Here is a 15,032-nt window from a genome sequence, read left to right on the forward strand (position 1 = left end):
AACACTGTAATTAACGAAATTCAATTTCTCTTATGATTTACCGAAAGGTTTGATGATATTTGCTTTAGAATTAATTAAAACGTGAATTTTTATATAGTTTTTATTTAAAGTAAATGTTCAAAATGGCGTCCCCGAACTTCAATGCACTTATTTGTCCGTACTTTAAAGAAGTGTGTCTTCTAAAATATTGACACAAGCATAGTAAGTAATTCGCAGAATCATATCCTCACGTGTCGTTAGTATTTATTTATAAACCTGTTCTATGATGCATCCTTAGAAAAAGTAATCCGGTGAAGTAAAATCTGGAGATCTAGCAGGCCGATTCACCGGACCAGATCTGCTGCTCCATCGACCGTTACAATTACAGTTAACAACTTTCCGTGCCACCGCAGAATAGTGAGCCGGACAACCGTCATGTTAAAACCACACGATCTAGCGCACTTCTAAGTTTAAGTCCTGGATTAATACGGACAGTTCATTTTCCAAGATATTCCGGCACATTTCACCATTCAGGCTGCTTTCAATTATCTGGGGAACGATAAGTTTACTGCCAACGATTCCACACCATACATTGGCAGTCCAAGCACGTTGGTGCTCAACTTGTCGAAGTCAATGCGGATTTTCGACACTCCAGTAATGCATGTCATGCCTATTAACTGTACCATGATTTGTAAACGATGACCCGTCAGAGGATAATACACAACGGGAAAAGTTGGGATTTCGTTCTCTCTGTCCAGATGTCCACTCACAAAAGTTTAAACGATTTTGAAAATCTTCCTCGTGGAGCTCTTGATGTAAAGAGATAAGGATGAAACTTGTGCATCCTCAGCATTTTTCACGCGCTCATATGAGAAATACCTGTTAATCCTGATATTTCTCTTGTGCCCACTTGGGGATTGCAAGCCACCGCACTAGGACTGCAATTTGATTGTTTTCTCCACATGCAGTAGACTTCTTTTCTTCTGATTTACAGTCCCTTTATTAATAAATTTTTTTATCAAATGATAGAAAGAAGTCCGGGATCGTGGTCTTTCAGGAAGACGCTGAGCGTAGAGATTGAGAGTATTATCCAAATGCCTACCAGCTTCTACATACACCAAAACCATTTCGACTTCTAAGGTCAGATACTCCATCCTGAAGCAGTACTAACAATATAATACTTGAAAGTCGATATTTTATTTATTTACGTCGTTGTTTATTTATTATATTTTATTATTATAAAATTTGTTTTGTCCCATAGATTTTTTTTTAAATTGGAGGTTCCCATTTAACCCTAGATTGCCAGCGTTACTCCGTAGTTGCTCGTTGCCAGCAATATGTAAATTTTACGTGTGGAGGTTAAAAGAGGAAAACAGTTCATTTAAAGATTTTATTTTAAAAAAAACACGTTATTTTTTACAACAAAAAAGTGAATATCCGAAAAAAGAACAATGGCTTCTTGCTTGACTTGGAAAACGCTTAATACCTCAACACTGGGAACATCTCTTATTTTGATGCTCACCACATGTGTATGTGCTTTTTGCATATGATGCATCCTACTTTTGTGATCCTTTTTTTATAGAGACAAAGGTAGCAGGGGGGTGAAGGGCTATATAGACAAAGGTAACAGTATTTTCTAGACCCAATCGCACCCTGTGCTGAAATAGATGACTGCTCTGTATTTCCTCCGGAAATCTTAGTAATGGTTTCCTTCAACTGACGGCTTAAAGTTGGAATGGTTAGTCTGAAATCTGAGGATGATTTTGTCACGGTTTTTAAGCATATTAGCGGAATAGTTCAAAGAGAGGATAGCTGTCAGCTGAGGTTAATTTAATAAGCGGATGAAGATTTACGCGCTATATTTGAAATTATACAGGGTGTCCGGAAATTAGGGGACCAAAAAGAAATGGTGGATAATGTGGTCGAAAATAAGAAAAAAATTCTTACAAGGATATTCCCAAAAATTCCTTCCAGAGGAGCTATAGTTCTTTGAAGGAGGATCTGTGGTAAAGATTTTTTGCGATTACAGCAAAACAGCAGCAGTTGAAATCACCTTTGGGGTATTAATATCACTTGACACACTGGAGAAGCTGATGTATCCTGTTTTGCAAAATGTCAATCAGAGGCGTGCATTTTGGGGGGATCTGAGAAAGATTTTGCTGCAACTTTTTTGGACACCGTTTTTTCAGTGGCATAAAGACAAATTATGAATTTCAAACTACTTTTCATGAAAAAGGTACTCTTTATTGACATCTCTAGGGTGCACCGTTTTCGAGTTAATGCGGTGTACAGAATTTGGAAACGATGTTGCTTAAGCAGTTCTTCACACAATTCCTATCCCGAATTTATTTCTGTTGAAAAAACTATACTCCTTATATTATTTATTTATTTGTTCCGTTGTGTTATCAATTTATTAAACGTTTATCTGCAGTGTTTCTTTCAATATCAAAAACATTTCATGTTTCAATATTTCAAATCATAATAATTAGGCATCAAATTAGACAAGAAATTTCTGTACACAATTCGAAAACGGTGAACCCTAGAGATGTCAATCAAGAGTACATTTTTCATGAAAAATAATTTGAAATTACATAATTTGTTTTTATGCCACTGCAAAACGGTGTCCAAAAAAGTTAGAGCAAAATTTTCCTCAGCCCCCCCAAAATGCACGCCTCTGGTTGACATTGTGTCAAGTGATATTAATATTCCAAATTTGGTGATTTCAACTGCTGCTGTTTTGCTGTAATCGCAAAAAAATCTTTACCACAGGTCCTCCTTCAAAGAGTTGTAGCTCCTCTGGAAGCAATTTTTGGGCATATGTTTATAAGAATTTTTTTCTTATCTTCAACCACATAATCCACCATTTCTTTTTGGTCCCCTAATTCCCGGACACCCTGTATACATCAAATTCATGTACATACACTAGCAAACTAGAGATAAGATATGAATTGAATTTCGTTACTGTGTTTTTAAGCATTGATAAAAAAAAATAGTTTCGGAGAATTTTTTTTAACATTAAGCTATATTATCCGAATCTTTAAAGAACATGGGGGTTGCTATTTGAATTTAAAAAAATAACTCTCATCGCACCCACACGGGGAGAGGAGGGTGAGTAGGGAGGGGCGGGGGGGGTGAGAGAAGGGGTGAGCAGGGAGGGGAAGGTAAGGGGATATGAGGGGTGGGAGGGGAGAGGAGGGTGAGGGGGTAGCAACTTTAGTACCAACACATTTTCTTCTTAAAGTGCTTAAAGTTTCATACTAATTATTTCTTTATAAGATGCCTAGTATTCGAGATATTTCGATAGTCCAGGTTAAATTACACACACTGTATAGACTAATGATCGTATCGCCATATAAACCAACCCATACATTTAGCCCGAAACGTGCTTGTGGTCAACGTCCTTGGTGTTCATGTGGATTTGCAGTGGACCGGACACGTTCATTGTGACGATTGAACGTGCCTGAGTAGGTAATCTTGCATTCATCCGTGAATATCACGTTGGAAAGAAAATGGGGCTTTCGTTCCAAAAGTGCCATGATATTCCTAGAAAACGCTTCGGTGTCTCTTGGATACAAGACTTGGGTGAAATGAATTTTAAACGGTCGATTTTTATGTCTTTTCGACACTCTTCACGTCGCCCGATGAGACGTGTGAATTTCTTCTGCTGCACCCCTCGTCGAAGCAGAAAGATTTTTCTGAATTTAACGCAAAACGAAATTCACTGCCGTTTTTTTGCCAAAATGTAGTTGATGATGGTTGCCGAAAATCGAAACGTCGGATTTCCGATATGGTATTGCCGCGTTGCATAAGTGGAAAAGTTACATTGACCAAGGGTCAATAATTTTGAATTGTATCGTGAAATAAGTTGAGGACAAAGTAAAAACGTTTTTTCAAAATTTCAGGTTTTTTTCGAATGTCTCTGAAAATTATCGGAATTTTGCAAATTGTAAAGCGGCGCCCTCTCGAACTTAAAATTGCGCAATTTCGTCGCAATTTAATTGACCTTAGACCTTTTGCGGTTACCGAGATCCTCATGGTTGAGCTTCAAAAAGAGACACCCTGTGAAGTGTATAGAGTGTAAAAGTTTCACATAGTTTTACCAATTTTCTAAAACATCTTGTATAAGCGAAAAATACTTGTGATGTTTTAGGAATGACACTAATAGAGAGAAAATTACGGTTTAAACTCCCAGATCCATTCATAAGTTACCCCAACACTGCCGAACCTGCTAAACTCCTTACAATAATCGCCCTTCAAACCATCGTTTCATTCCCCATTCTCTCTCCCGTCTATATGGCCAGCAAATTTGGAAAGCGCACAAAATGGTTTTCCCAAGAGATTATAGCAATGAGGTGACTACTGGTAATGGAGTTTAGCGTTTCCTACCAAAGGTTAACGTGTGAATCCGTCCTAAACTCTTAGTAAAGCGAAGGAAGAAAACCATAATTAAACCAGACACCAATTATTAATTAGTCGCAGCCATTATCCCCCTACAAAGGGTGAATAACGTTTTCCTCCCTTAAGGGCGATAATATCATCATCCCTCAAGGAATAAGCTACTCTGGTGGATCATGAAAAGACGTCATGCAAGGGCAATAGCGGACTGGGGACTAATACGGATATGCCTGGAATCCTTAGGTTTCAATGGATGTTTTGGTCTGGTCGGGTGTCTGTTGAGAAAAATTTTAATATGTTTTAGTACAGAAAAGAACATTTAATCATAACGAAAGAAAAAAGAGCAGAAATCACACGGTGGTTGAGGTAGGGTCCGTTTTTATGCCCTGAAATATATTTAACTTCTTTGTTTCCTACAAAAAACAGAGTAAGAAACGATGCGACGGCTCTCGAATCGATAACGTGAAACTTGTGTTGAATAAATGCGGATAAAAGCTCATGGCTATTTGAATGTTCCCTAGAACATTCCAATACTAAGTCTAGTGGCGCTTTAAAAGGAGAAACGAAAATAAAACTTTTCCTCTTATCCCATTTTACAACGTTCAACGACGATTTATTTAGCATAGAAAAAATAAATGGCATTTTACAGTGAAGGAACCTCTGTTTCAATGAGCTTAAGGGGAGCTTCAATGAGGTTTAAATATCCTTAAAAAAATATTATATAAAAAACCAGTATTTCTTTTGGCAAAAACCCGCAGATACTCAAGATTTTTGTTAAAAATCGTCCATCCTTGGTGCATACCGTGTTCAAAATTTCAAATATTCCAGCACTAGTGAGCTTTAGAAGTCGATTTCCGAAAGTGAGTGTCGATCACAAAAATTGAAATTACAAAAATTACATATTTTATTATTCAAATTACATCAAATTGTATACACGCGACAAAAATTACAAAAATATAGTCCTATTTGTAGGAAGTTTTGTGCAATTCGAGGAACAGGGCACTTACGAGGTTTACTTCAGTGGGAATCCCCAAAGATTTTTCTGCAAAGTCTCTGCATTTCACAGGATCCGAAACAGAGTAAAATATGTCTGATAATCACCTAAACATAATTTTATTTGTAGAAAATTGCATGCATTTTCCGGATTTGAATTTTCGAATATGCCGAGATTCTGATGGAAAATGCGAGTTTTTTTAAATAGATTTTCCCAAAGCGTCAGAGGTATTATAACAGGGTTTGACAATAAGAAGAAACGGGAATACACAGGGTGATTCATTAACAATTGGTTGACTGAAAATTGAAAATACTACTCATTAAATGGTGACGATTAGAAAAAATATGTCTTGTCCAAAAGTTGATAGTTTCGGATATACAGGGTATTGAAAGAAAAAATTTTAATTAATTTTTTTTGCCATTTTTCTGAAAATATCTAGGTTAGACAATTGAAAATTTGTAAAGTTATATTTTTTTAGGTGAGGAATAGAATACGTTTTGCAATTTCCGCATTGCTAATAAAGAGCGCCACTTGCGAAATGTAAATGTAAATTAAAAAAAAAATTTAATGTAGATTTTACACAATTTATAATTAATAACTTTTTATTTTGTATTTATAACATGAAGTTTTATTTAAAATTTGAAAGACCAACGATTTTTCTATTAATTATGGATTCTTGCTTAATTTCGAGATCTCGATGCATATTCTAGAAGAACCTATTTAACGAACATTATGTTGAAAGTTGATAACACGGGAAATGAAAAGCGAAACGAAGTGTATTTTCATTTTCTAGAACGCATAATTTGCCACCTAAAAAACAAAACTTTACAAACTTTCATGTATCTAACCTAGATATTTTCAAAATAATGGCAATAAAATGAATTAAAATTTTAACTTTCGACATTTTATCCGAAACTACCAACTTTTGGATGAGGCATATTATCTCTAATTGTCGCTCTTTAACGTGTGGTATCTCCAGTTTTTGGTTGTCTCATTATTAATGAATCACCTTGCAGATTAGGGAAATAAAAATGAAAATGAGTCCCATTCCAATTAACTTACATCGCTTCTTTATAATTAACGGTATCGCCGTTTTTTAGATTTTTTACATTTACGTATAAAAATGTCTTTACGCGTAAACAACGTAAAAAATGTAAATAATATAATAAACACTTTGATTGACAAAGACGGTTTTTAAATCAATCAAACAGGAGCATTACATGTTTGATCTTTTCCACATTCCTCTGTTTTTGACCATTTTGCACTATATGTGGTAGCGATCTCAGGCCGTTGTCACTTTTTGTCACATATAGTGGAAAATATCTAAAAGCGGAATGGAATGCAACCTGAAAATCCATTTTAAACCAATCAAATTTTTGTTTGATATTTCCGCGTTTGATCACTTTCCGCTGTATATGACGGCGGCCTCATGGATCCAATCAGAATATTTATTAGTTTCCTAATAGACGTTTATTTGCATTTTTCACGTGAATATGCTGAGAATGCGTATGAAAAAATTAATTGCTGATCAGTAAATACATTTTTTTTTGCGGCGTATTTGTTTACGTTCCCATCTCTGCTTTTGACCAGGGAATCCTTGATGCACCCTTTATGCCACAAGGGAGTAAAGATTTGTAGCTAGTTCCTACAGGTTTTAGCTGTACAGGGTGTCCGGAAATAACGTCGAAATATTTTGGGGGGGGTCATTCTAGGGATTAAAATATTAAAAAAGTTATAAAAATACCCCAAAAATTGCGCCTTAAAGGGACTAGAATCCCTTAAAGAGAAAACTCTGAAGGTGGCTTTTTCGCAATATTTTCGAAACGATTTGCGCTAAAATTATCAAATTCAGTACACTGTAATAAGTTGGAACGGATTTTTTTTTGTGTTAATAATTGCAGATTTTAGTCAGGGGCTTCACATATAGGGGGTCTCCTACGTAAATGTTGCCCTAACATTTTTGTTTATGACATTTTTTAATTTTTGAAATGAAATTGCTAAGTCGCAAATATTTTTAAATAGAGATTTTCTTACTTCATCTCGTTAGGATAGACCGTTTTTCAGAAAAATGGGTTTTTATGTCCAACGCACCATTATAAAGACATCGAAATATATTTTAATAAACATAATAGGCATTCTTGTAATATAATTTATTTTTATTAGCCAGCAATAACATGACTAATATTATTAAGGATTTATCACTTATTCATAACAAATGTTGAAAATGGTTTCCGTTCATCTCAATGTACCCTCTAATGCTTTTCTTCATAGATTTTGATATTCATGCAATCGTTCATCGGTTCATAAAAGCCCATTTTTCTGGAAATCGGTCTATTCCAACGAAATGAAATAAGAGGACCTTCTTGACTTAAAAATATTTGCGATTCAGTAATTTGATTTGAAAAATTAAGAAATGCCATAAACAAAAAAGTTAGGGCAACATTTATGTAGAAGAAGGCTCTTTGTGACGCCCTTGATTGAAATCTTCAATTATTAACACAAATAAAGTTTTCGTATTCCAACTTATTGTAGTATATGTCGGAGATTTATTAGTCCTTAAGTTTAGGAATGTAACATTAGAAGTGGCAATAAGATGAGGGGCAGGCTGACAGAGCTATCTTGAAGATAAAGCACTTTCGAAGGAGGTCACCACTATCGACTCAATTAAGCGGCCATGTGTGAGAGTTGTGCATGAGAAACAGGGATGAGCAGGTACTACTCCTTTGGGTCTGAAGGACCACCAGAACTCGAAAAAGTCAAGAAAAATAAATGAGAAACAAGCAGTTAATAGATAGAAGGGCGGAGAAGCGGACGCTTAGTAATATTACGTTAGTAGTAATATTACGCTTAGTAAAATTCCTTAGTTTGCCTTGCTACTTTTGCTTTTAAACAAATACAAGATTGTTGACTATGGAGAACGCCTCTAATATTACCCCGGTATATACTAAATTCCATAATTTGAATGAAGAGCGTTTCGAAAATATTATTAAAAAACTATCTTCAGAGCTCCCCCTTCCGGGGGTTTTAATCCCTTTAAGAAGCAGTTTTCGAGATATGTTTATAGGAACTTTTTTTATTATTTCAGCCTGTAGAATCACCTCCAAAAATATTTCAGTGTTATTTCCGGACACCTCGTATGCATGTTAGTGACCATAAACAATCAATTCCTAATCCATATTTTGGCTCAGAAGCAATGCAATATAGGATTGGTGAATGCTCGCACAAAGGGAAAATCCCATTTAGCATGGCCTAAGAGTTAAGGGTGGAAATATCAAAGGGGATGACAGGCAGCGTGTGGATATGACGGCAGCCCTGGCTATTCACATCAGGTCTCGAATAATGGCTTTTATATTTCAATGTCCTTTCGAAGTTATCCAAGAAATGTCAGGGCACTATAGTAGAAAATTGGATTTTCTCTGGAAACTAGCTACATAGCCTGACAAGGGACCGGACATTAAGGGATAAACGTAAACGTCACGGTTCTGATTGTTAGGAATAAGGGAATAAATTGGCTCGTTAGCTGCCTCAAATTTGAATCCATTTTGTCGGATAGATTTTTGTTTGAGGAAGGTTCTCAGTGGTGTCGCTAGGTACCTTAGATTTACAGGGTGTTTTAAGTGCCCTCATACGCGGTTAAACTTGCCTCCAAGCCTCTATTATTGGTTACGTAATAATTAAAATTTCGACAATGAAAACAACAGCTACCCTGGAATGTAATTATCAAAATCGATTTCCTGTTCAGTGTCCTGATAAGCAAAAAATTCCTTCCAATTTGTTAATTAAAAATTTTAATAAGAAGTTTAATGGAGGTATTATAACGCAATTCCAGTTGGAAGAGAGAAAGTGTATTTTCTAAATTTGTTAGTTAATCCTCTGCTCGAAATACGAGTTTTTTTTAATCAAAATTCGTGCAATTGCAGCTTGCATAATGTAAGTACAGATGGTATCCAAACATGAACTTCTCTAACGTTTGTGTTGCCGAACAATTCGCGTTCATATTCGTTCCAGTTTTGAATTTGTATGAAACTTTGAACATGGAATAATTTTATTAAAAAATACCCCGGACAGAGATAAACTGTATCTCCCTAAATACACCTACAACACCAACGAATTTCTATGACGACAACAAACATTTTATGGAGGTACGAGGAGCAATGGAGCAGGAATTTATTACAAATTTTTAGATTCTTTTTGATTCAAGATTTATGCTGCACATACTGCACAAAGGGCCAAGATGGAAACGAGCTTGTATGCCCCCCCTCCCCTTAAGCAAATCTAACTTCACAGACACCCTAATCATCTTATGGCATTTCAAATTGCAAAAGGAAAGTCGAAATTCCTTTATGTTATAGGTATGAATATTAAAAACGGGAAAGCGCGTTTTCAAGTAAAGGTACAGAGCATTAATGCAATTATCACTCTCCTACAATTGGTGTTAATTAGAACGATGCGAAAGACCGAATGCCCTCTCTCAATGGGCTTAAACGATAGAGCGCGCTCTAATTCATTTTTCTTGGAATGGAGAATGAAAGCTAACCAAAGGTATCGTCTCTGAAATTCCAATAAAGTTTTACAAATGTGAAAATTCTTTCAACATCGCAACAATTAATCCAGGCAATTTTACATACGAGTGCCTCAGTAACGTTAATTGTGGAGTCCCTGTTCACCCCCATCCTTTTCGAAGCACGCCATTGCCCGAAAAGAAAATTTAATTGCTTGAGCAATTAAGAAATTCCTATCCCTTCTGTTGCTTGCATATCAAAACATTAAAGTTTTAAAGATTTTAGGACTTCTCAAAGGAACTTTTGTCATTTTTGTAGTTTTAATTGCAGTTTCCAGAAGATCTAAGCAAGGTAATCACTGCGATTCCTGATTAAAGATTTCAGGGCAGTTTTGATGTTTCTTAGAACATTTTTCTGGCATTTCTGGACGTTTCGAGTAATTCTCAAAAATATGTAACGTTTCTGATGCTATTTAAATAGATTCCTCAGTCAATGAATAAGATGTAGATACCTGCGAAAGTATTACTCAGGTAGTTCAAGACGATTCTCCAGAGTCTCATAAATTTCGGGGACTTTCACATTTGCGAAAAATTTCCGAAAATTTTTGAGGTTTTGATTCATGCTCTGAACTCACATGTGTGTGCAAGAAATTTCGAAGAATGTTCGAGACAGTTTTTAGATTTTTAAAAATTTTTTAGAAACGTCCGGAGTTTTCTCCACAGATTTGAGCATGCACAAATCGATTATTAATTCATATTCATTATTTCGTTAAATGGTTTTATACGCGTTTATAATATTTCTTAGAAATTCTAGAATTTCCGAAAAATCTCACATTCTAGCAACAGCTTTTAGTAAAATTTTAAAACCTGGCAAGTCACATTTACTTAACTTTCTTTTTAATTATTGATTTAATTGCGTTTTCTCAGATTTCTCGAAATGTTTCTGAGAATTGTCAGGTCCGTTTCGTTGTTGAATTGAGATTTCTTTCATTTGTTAACGCCCCCAAATCAAGAAGGAATGGATGGTCGAAACAATAAAGCCAGTTCCCAAGAAAAATCGAGAGCATTAATCTACTTTTTACTCTCCTACATTGGATGTTAATTGGAACGACATGAAGAGGCACTTAAGTTCTCCATACGATTAAAATGATTCCCGGAATTAGGAATAAAATTTATGCACTCACACCGTTGCCGAGGTCCCAATGAAGTTTTACAAATTTCCAGCAACAAACTTCATCAATTTCCCAGAATACCGAATCGGATAATTACATTAATCAGTATCATTAATTTTATTCACGGGCCTATCTAGCTTTTCCCAAAGCGAATCCCCTTTGATAAGAACAATGACAATGGACAAATGGAACTCGGGAAATCGGTTGAAAGCAGAAACCATTAGCGCCTTAAAACCATTTGCAATTTGTCAAGTTTTTGGTACTTCATTCTAATGTGGTGCAATAAATTTAAGCAGCGAGGAAGAATTTGGAAACAATGAAAGAATTCGGGAACAGGAAAGAACAACAATTCAAATGATTCGATTTAGGCGCAAATTATGGCTGCTTTCGCTTTGGAATACCTAGCAAAGAGGTAGAATAATACTTATGATCATACGGAGGCCTTAGCTTGAAAGACAAAATCTAGTTCAAATATATTTCAGTTTTGGAGTTTAATAATTCCAAAATTTAATTACATTCTTGGATCAATATTTGACTCCTCTACATATAGGCTCGGGGTTAGGGAAAGATGGAAATAACTAAAACGAATTCGTGAATTCCCTCTTTTCGAAGGTAATGAAAAAATCCACAATTTATTTTATGAAATTATGACTATAAAGAAATCCAGGCAGAGGAAAGATCGGACGTTTATTTGAAACGACTTTGTTCTGATGTAAAGTTATTAACATAAAAGGGTGTTTGTTTGCTTTCCCACCCTTTCAGTCCCTTCTTCGGAGGATCCACTGGTGCACGACAAAGTAGCCTAATTTCGGGTTCAACCACCCAAGGGCTACGGCTACACCATGTTTTTATGTTATATAGGGTTGTAGATACGTCACGAAATTGCGCTTAACCAGATTGCTCCTATAATTTAGCCGAAGGCAACTAACGCCTAAGTGATATACTCGCAAGTGGTTTTCAGAGTGCTGTAAATTTCGCCTATTAAACGAGCCCCTTTAATATCGTTAGCAGTTCCCGCAATACCCTTCTAAAGCAAAACCACATGACCCTCTATTAGACGAGGTGAAAGGATCGAATTCGAATGTGAATATTCAATCGTCGAAAGTGGATAAGTTTTGTGAGCTAACACAGAGAAATAGAAAACGAGAATTCTCGCTTAATGGAGATTCGCAAATACGTGATATCAAAATGTGCCAAAAAAAAATTATATTGGGAAGACGTTTTTTTTGGAGGATGAGCCTTAACGCGGCCAATTAAAAATTTACAGGGTGGACCACTGCAACTACAGAATTTTTCTCTTAAATGTTTTTGACACTCCGGAAAAGAGCTTCGTTTTTCAAATCGAGGGATATCTAAATTCATTTTTCTCAGTTTCCAGCTTCAGTCCCATTTTTTCAGTTTTCTACAAATCAGTAAATTTATAAAACCCATATTCATCCTCAAATTCTATGCGAATATAGACTCGCGTTTTATCATCTAAAAGGGGTTTTCAGGCCTTTCAAGTATGTATTCATATACATGATTTAGTTTGTTTTTTTTAGGTTCACGCAAAAATACGCACAATAGATATGACAAAATAAAATTGCAAAGCGAAAATTTGCATGCAAATCTGCTTTGCGATTAGTTTAGGTGAATGAATTAAATTGGGCGGAAACGGTTCTTTAAAATATTGAAAAAATCTTTTGAACATTCTGAGAAATCTTACAAAACACTCCTCAATCTTTGATTACAAAATTGCGCAAATTGGTTGCTTTTGGTTTGTGGAAGCAGAAGTTACCGAGGTTTACAAAAATTTCTTGAAAAGTTAGAGAATTCCAAATGTTTCGATAATATCTCTTAAATGTCACCTGAAGTCTTTACAAATACTGCAATTCTTTTTTTACACGAATTTGATTTAACACGAGCTAAAGAGAAAAAAATTCTCTTTTTACACGAATTGTTTTGTTTTAATCCAATTTTCAATATTCTATGAATTTTTTTAATGAATTTTTCTTATGAATTTTTTAAATGTTTCTATGAATTTTTTCGTTCTCACTCCTCAGATATATGCATTGTAACTTCATCATTTTGATGGTAATTCTTTTTAACATGATTCTGATGAGGAACAAACTGCAAAATTTCAACGTGAAGTGAAATCATTAATGGCATCTTACAGGGAAGTGTATAACGGTTGATCACGAAATCAAACACAATTTTTAACGGTTGATTTTCTTCTAAAAACTACTAAATTATCAACACAGGAGATTAGAGATGATAGTACAGAAATAATTTCACAAAATGATGAACAAAATAATTATAGTGATAGCAGTGATATTGTAGTCTTACGTAAATGTGTGCGTTTATTGTCAAAAAGCGACAATGCATAAAATTCTATTATGTTTATATTATTTTTACTTTTTTTTCGAATTTTTATGAATTTCAGATTTTTTTAAGCATAATTTATTTTTTATAATATGTATTTAATGAATTAAAATGTGTAAATACGAAATAAATTCTTAAGTGAATTCTAACAAGAATTTTTTAATATAGTTTATTGTACTTTTCACTTGCTTTTTTAGATCTGGAACCAATCTACTATTTTTCCATTTAGCCAATATCTTTCTTTACACGAATTTTTTGGGAACGTATCTATCATGTAAAAAGAGAATTAGGTGTATTTACAAATACGAACACAATGTATTAGTCAGTTTGGATAATTTAGACACTAAGCAAATTTTCGAATATTTGAAATTCTCAGAAATTTATTGAAAATTTGAGAGAAAATTTTGAGAAATTTCTGTAATTTTATCCCGGAAGGTATTTTCGCTGAAAGCCTATTTCGGCTGCTTAAAATTTTGAGGATTCCTTTGTGTTTCTCTCGTACAGATTGGCTTCTCGGGTCCTGAAATACGGCTCGGATTCACCGCTGCATCCGCATCAAATAAGATTTTTTGTTTAAGCCTAAAAATTCAGAATGCGAGAAGTTGTGATGGTGCGAGAGGTGAATTTTAGGTACTAAACACAATTTTGCGCCAAAATGTTGAAAAATTTGCATTACTCATATTCACCTTCATTTCGCTACTGTTTCGTTGTCAATCAAGTTGCAACTTTAAGCCTTGTAAATACCACCCAGTTCCTTGGGTTCCCTGATTCAAGAATCTGACTAATCCCGAAACCTTAAAGCTTTTAAGGCAGCTCTCCGTCGCGTCGTGGCTGGCAGAAATCGTTCAAGTGGATTTATACTGAGATAGCTGAGCAAACTTTGTTGGAGCTAATAAATCATTACAAAGTTTGTTACAACACCCTTGCCAGTGGAAATTAAGTGGCATTTTTGGCCTCTTTCGCCGACCGAATGGAGCGCAATCAGCCGCAATTCAATTTAACTTTATTTAATTGCGGCTACGGATATTTCAGCAATATGGCCGGTTTCCGTAGGCCCGAAAGTGATTTGTGTCCCTGTATGAGCCCCATTCAATGGCTGAACCCATATGAATCACGAAATGCCATAGAAGCAATCGTGCCAAGCTAGGCATCCTACTAATCTTAATTTCCTCCCTAATGCACTAGAATCTGCTAATTCAGTCACTTCTAGCTGGAATTTCTTAATTGGTGCGAATGATAATAAACACTCGCGAATGCCAGGGCTTATTTAAGGGAAATGTGAGATAATATTGTCCGACTGGGTAATTGAAACCAAATTTTCTCTGGTATGAAATTCGAAGTGTGAGATGCACATGTGTATGTTAATGTGAAGTTTCACAGTGAAATATGCAATATTCCTGTAGAAACCATATAGAATTTCCCCGTCGAAAACTTTGATACTGAATATCATCCCCAATCGAATCAATCACATCAGAATCAATTTCATTAGTCCATTTATCAAATTCCCTAAAAATCGATTTTCTCCAATGTAAGTAGGTACGTATAAGGGAAACCGCTCGCTTGAAAAAATTCGAATATTATTCATAGCCGGGTTATTGCCAAAAGGCTTCCTTAATGTGCGTTTTCTTTT

The 15,032-nt window shown here is 35.2% G+C and overlaps 1 protein-coding gene across 1 annotated transcript in view; it reads right to left on the bottom strand.

The window, feature by feature from the left end:
• The window catches only part of LOC136417406 (putative adhesion G protein-coupled receptor E4P), a 38,895-nt gene that overhangs the window by 19,065 nt on the left and 4,798 nt on the right, over positions 1-15,032 (bottom strand). The gene's annotated exons all lie outside the window — the stretch shown is intronic.

This window comes from Euwallacea similis, chromosome 28, assembly GCF_039881205.1.
Source record: "Euwallacea similis isolate ESF13 chromosome 28, ESF131.1, whole genome shotgun sequence".
Lineage (NCBI taxonomy): Eukaryota > Metazoa > Arthropoda > Insecta > Coleoptera > Curculionidae > Euwallacea > Euwallacea similis.